The 6,235-nt window shown below is 35.3% G+C and overlaps 1 protein-coding gene across 1 annotated transcript in view; it reads right to left on the bottom strand.

Moving 5' to 3' along the window:
- Positions 1-6,235, bottom strand: part of LOC134667521 (uncharacterized) — a 53,489-nt gene extending 47,254 nt beyond the window's left edge. Inside the window, exon 1 of the mRNA XM_063524945.1 lies at positions 6,106-6,235. The gene's annotated coding sequence lies outside the window, so the exon portion shown is untranslated. The remainder of the gene's footprint in view (positions 1-6,105) is intronic.

Below are 6,235 nucleotides of genomic sequence, written 5' to 3' on the forward strand. Positions count from 1 at the left end.
ACATAAAAATACATTTGATTGTAAACCCTAAATAAATAAATAACTGTTAGTAAATGGCTAAATATTTTGGGGGCAAACTTGACAACATTAGCACATTTAACTATTATTTATTACAATAATAAATCATGTCAGTAAAACCCTTTCACCAAACAGCTGTTCGGCTAAAATACCACCTTACAAGTTTTTGTTTTAATTCGTAAACGGACCTGTAAAATCCCGTTTAAAAATAAACCGGTACCTTATTCACTTTCGCCTCTCGACTCAATGGAAAAGTACCAAGCCATGTCCGACCACATAAAACTAAAAGATACTAAATGCACTCTGTATAGCCAGGTATTAAAAGAAATACATTCTGAACCGTATATCTTGGGAGCAAGGTTGTATATTGCACGTAAATTTTTAAACCATCGTATCTTTTTTCCTCATGGCGCTACCCAACCGTTTTAAGCACCACGAGTAGTACTTAATGCTAGGGAACAAAGTATAATTTTGTTTGATTGAACAGCATATGGAAGGCTTAAGTTTTTATGAGTTGAATGTCATTCATAAATGCCATTGTTATGTGACACAGGTACACGATTTAAAAGAAGCATGGCAGGTAATTTATCAGCTGTTTGAATACTTGACAGATGATTTCTTAAACTGTATTAGCTTGACAACAGTGAACGCTTACTTCGATTATGTTTACGCGGAATCATGATATGGAACAATGATATGGGGTAATCGGACGAACAATATTTTGCTTATGATTTCATAACTATACATGAAAATAATTATATTATTTCATTTAGCATTTCACAATAAATACTAAACATAGGTACCTATGTAAAATAAAACCCCCTAAACTAGTTATTATTTACCTTTGCCATAAAGTAAGAATAAAAACATGTTTCACAGTAAAATAAATTTAAATAGCTAGAGACGATAGAGGAGCAAAACATATGTGCAGTGTAATTTCGAATTTGTTAGCGGTTTTCCCTAAGCAGGGCGAAACAGAAATTGCCCCCTACTAAGATGAGTTAGCATCGCGACATAATAATATGTGTAATATTTATATCCTCACATTCATATAATATTCGTTATCAGCAGTAAAGAATGATCTCAACGTGTCTGTCTATCGTTCAAATCCAAAAGGTATTAAAACGCTAATTCTATGATCTTTTGTCTTAAGATATAATAAGTACATATATATACGAGTAATCAGTAAACAGTTTTCCATCAACATAAGACTGCTATAGTTGTTAGTATCATTAGAAGAAAAAAAATTATTAAAAAAGATAACAAAAATGCGTAAAATTATTGTTATAATAATTACATAATTGTACTTAACTAATATACTTAAATGGAAAATGTCGCCTCATTTTTCCGTATAGGCGATATAGCAAAATAAAACATGTGAAACATTTGGGGAATCAGGACAACAATATTAATAATATATTAGGTAACTATTATTATTATTATTAATTATTTAATCGTATGGTATGAACAAAGAAGGACAATCAGAGTATAGATTTGAGGTCGCTAAGTCAGGTAACCAATTATGTACTAATTGATTTGGTACATAAATTAATTGGTTTATTAGAAAACACAATTCCCCAAATGAGGGCGCCACGGGCGGTCGACGCAGTCTTACTTAAAGGATAATATTACTTAGGTATATAGTAACAGCACCAGTCATGGGACATTTAAGAGGGAATTTGGAGTATTTGTGATATTTCCCTAATACATGTGAATGGTCTACCGCTTAGCGTATTGAAAGATGAAAGTCCTACCCGTCTTTCATGTTTCAGGCGTGTTGTATCAAAGATACTGCAATGAGTTTCCACATACTTAACAAATTAAAACTATGCTATTTTTCTCCAGTCATGGACACCAAAGCTCCAGTAATGGGCCCCCCAGTAATGGACACTGCTCTATCAGTATAAAATATTGAAATAGGTCATCAGATCTGGTCCATGTTATCATAATATTGCATTATCATCCGATTTGCATATTTAATTACGAATACAAAATTTCAACTCAATCGGAAAACGGGAAAGTGGCTCAAACTCGGCTACCAAGATTTGACCCACACTAAAAAACGATATTAATTTATCCGAAGTCCGAGCATACCTCCTGGTTGACATATTTCGTAACTACATTTTACTTCTGTATTGTTTAAACATGAAATGATGGCATGGCAAGCATCATTATGTAAATTTCCCATTATAGGAGGTATGCAGTTTTGCAGCTCCTATAATGGGATTGGGCCAAATACCACTATTTTTGTACATCTGTGGACTCACAACATAGTATGTTGTATACCTTATCTCATGGTAAATGCAATTAACAAAACACATTTTAGTTTTCATCAAGTAATTAATTAATTAAAATGTAATAAATTAACTCACCTCTCTTAGCGAAGTTGTTAAGAATTCGTAGTGGTATTTTTTTTCAGTGACACGACAACTTTTGGGTTGACGCCAATTTCTTAAAAAACAACCAAATTTAATAAAAATTCAAACTGAAACAGCTCTAGGACTCTTATTTATGATAATACACAGGCAGTGTTTATAAACTACTTTTAGACACTTATTTTACAGGATTTGTGGTTTTTTGTCCCATTACTGGTTCCACGCCCATCATAGGGTACACTACTATATGTATGTATTTATTTATTTAACGAGAAATCAAAAGACTAACTCAGGTAGAGGATAATAAATTCCACTCATTAATTTCAAGGATAAAAGATACGTTTTTTGTAAGTCTCACTCGTTTTCTTGTAGTTATAGGTATACTTGGCTATTTCTAATGGCTCCAGCTAACCGTTCCAATAAAAAAATAAAACGGCTTATGAATAAAATATTACCTACAGTACTGATTAAAATACGTTTGTAACTATGTCGGCGTCGCGTTGTTTCATTTTTTTCTGAAATTATTTCATACAAATACTGTCGGTTCTAGCATCAATGTAATTATTATCTAATTTCGCGTAAGGGTCAAGGCAGAAACAGTGGCTCGAACGGTGGCTCAGTCGCCTAATATCGCCTTTTAGTTGAAATTAGATTGAGTGAGCCACTGTACCTGGCTTTATCTACCGAGCCACTAAAACATTTCGCTCTGTATAAAATCTCCGTTAAATGTGACCCATTTTTATTGCTTCTCGGTGTATAATAAATATAACGAACGTTAGTGACCCTGGCACGTGCCTATATTTGTTCACGTTTTAGTACATTGTTGACTTTATTATCAACCGTTTGACACATTATAATGTAAACTTTACTGTCGTACAGCAACGTGACATAATGTTTACTGTCAGCGTTGGATCCTACAACATCCTGCTAATAAATATTGTACATTTTCAATAAAAAAATACTTTAATGGCCTGTGCACACCGGCTCCGTGTGCGTGACGTGCACGTGCGCGTGCGGCTTTGTAGTATACAGATCCTTATGAGAGATGGCACACCGCTTGCGTGACGTGTGCGTGTGCGGCTCCAACATTTTAGCGCACGCACACGCGCACGTCACGCACACGCAAGCCGGTGTGGCTTGGCCTTAAAGGCTGATTTAGACGACGCAGGAACTCGTATGCGATTTCAGTTACATCGCGGACTGTTGGTTACGTCCAATTCAGCCGACCGATCAAAATCCGCAATGTAATGAAACTCGCATGCGAGTTCTCGCATCGTTTAAATGAGGCCTAAGAAGCAAGCAAGCTTGGCCGAATTTCACCTTCCCATACAAACGGAGTTTCGTTCACATTATAAAACTACGTGTTGGATTGTAATGAAACTTTGCACATACATTGACATGAGATATCTACGAGTATGCCCGTAATTAGTTTATATAAGTAGCTCCATCTTATAAAACAAACGAAATAGAGCAAAATCAAACTTTGTATGAAAAACTTACTTTCAATACAAAATGAAAATGAACCGATCGGGTCCTTGCTGTATTTTTAACTATGGTGTCTGAAGCTAGATGTTCACATTTCGCTAACTATGTTTTTTCGGGTAATATTAAAGTCAAAGTTAGGACGAGTTCAAAATATTAAAGTTTAAAATTTCCGTGTTCAGCTTTATTCAGTGTTAAATTTTCATAATTGCAACTATGTCATACACTATACAGCATACATTGCATCAACATATAGGTACCTAGGTATAATAACCAACCTTCAACCGGTAAGTTCCTACTTGTTCATATCAGGGCTGCCAGATCGTATAATAGGCTACGAAATTCGTATAATGAAATTATTTTCGTATACATGTCGTATAGTTGGTCAATCGGTATAATTGGATACGAAAAAAAACACCGATGTTAAACTACTGTCAATGCTTCAAAAAACCGGGCAAGTGCGAGTCGGACTCGCGCACGAAGGGTTCCGTACCATAATGCAAAAAAAGAAACAAAAAAAAGCAAAAAAAAAACTACTGTTACACGATTACTGTTACTGTTATACGATTTAATGGAACGGCAACTACTTAAATACACGTCAACGCGGGCTGTAACCGCGAAAAACCAAGTGCGCAAATTGCGGGCATCTTTCTCTGTCACTATTATTACGCTGTCATTGGAGTAAAAGAGAAATATCCCCGCAATTTGGGGGCTTACCGCAAAAACCGAAATTCACCAGTTATTAAAAAATCGATTTAAAATTATAGTTTTGTTTTGTACTCGTATAATGCCATCGAATTTCGTATAATTGCGGCCACAGGATCGCATAATCAAGATTTATGTACTGGCAGCCCTGGTTCATATGTTTTTACTAAATAGTTACGGATACGTAGGTAAGTACTTTTACTTAGTAGGTATTCATAGAGTAATAGTGAAAGTCTAATTCCTCTACTTTAAAGTAGATACTCTATTGTAAGCAATCTATAGGTAATCTGCCTTATAACGCGTTGCTAATAAGAATGAACATTATAATTAATATTATTACATAGAGGTACAATAATATAGAGATGATACGGGGGAGGGGCCAAACGACCGAACGAGATGCACTTATGGAAATTTCAGTAGGAGTAGCAGAGAAAGCGGTACCTATTATTGCTTGTCCTTGTCACAGTCTCACTTTTTGTCTGTTCCCCACCAAAAACTTTGTCTGGTTTATGATGGGCAACAAATAACCCGACCGAATTACGTAAATTGTTTTTGGTATGTTGTCAGGAATGTTAAAACGTGTTTTTAATATTGTCGCTTTGCGTATGTTTTGTCGCTCACGAAGGCACGCGTATAGCTCATCTATGTAATACTAGGTCTATGTATTATTAATTCCATGAAGGTACAGTCACCTGCAATAATATGTTACTCTTCGAAGGCCGCAAAAATATGTGACACGCTCTTATAGCTCTACAAATAAGATCGTATCGTGTCAGATATTTTTGCGGCCTTCGTTGTGTAACATAATATTGCAGGTGACTGTACCTAGGACCTTAATATTTTCAAACAAATATTCTAGACATACTGTAGAGCATTTTTTTATTCATATAAATAGAGTTTAAAGTTTTTAAGGAAGGCGCAAGCTGAGTCAATTTGTAATAAATGTAATAATACTCGTAATATAGCTGAAAAACGTAGGAACGCCGGTAACGAATGTATAACCAATTAAAAGTAAACAACTTTACAGGCAAGTGCAATTTTCCAAGTAAATACCAACAAGATAAGTACAGAATAGTTATGTGTGTCATTTGTAATGGCACTTACGTGGCTACGATCCTCTCGCGATTCCAACATTACCTATATTTAAAGTATTTGTAGATACGTTTTACTTTAAATATAGAACGTGACTGGATGTCTGGAGCTGACGCATTTTAACGATAAGTCTGAACCGTTTTTTTATTACATATATTACACTTTCTGTTTTCTCAAAGTAAAGTTTCTATAAGTTAGGACTTTGTACTATATCTTTGTACACTTTGTTATAATCGTAATTCATAGTAACTTGTAACTTATTTGTAACGAAGGATAACCCGTGACAATAAATTGTAAATCACTTCGACTCTCATTGAACGTAGATTACACTTATCAGCAAAACATAAACATATCAATACATTGCTAACTTCACTACGGTCACAACAAAGAGAACGGTTCATTCATAAACTATTAATAAAAGCAAGTTAGTTACCTTTAGAGCGGGTCACGTCACTGGTACAGTTCACACACAACACAGAACTCACAAACACGTGCGTCGTGGAAGGCAAACGGTACACATCTGGTGTTCATGAACCGAGCGCGGCGCGGTCGCGCCTCGCACC

Source organism: Cydia fagiglandana, chromosome 9 (genome assembly GCF_963556715.1).
Source record: "Cydia fagiglandana chromosome 9, ilCydFagi1.1, whole genome shotgun sequence".
Lineage (NCBI taxonomy): Eukaryota > Metazoa > Arthropoda > Insecta > Lepidoptera > Tortricidae > Cydia > Cydia fagiglandana.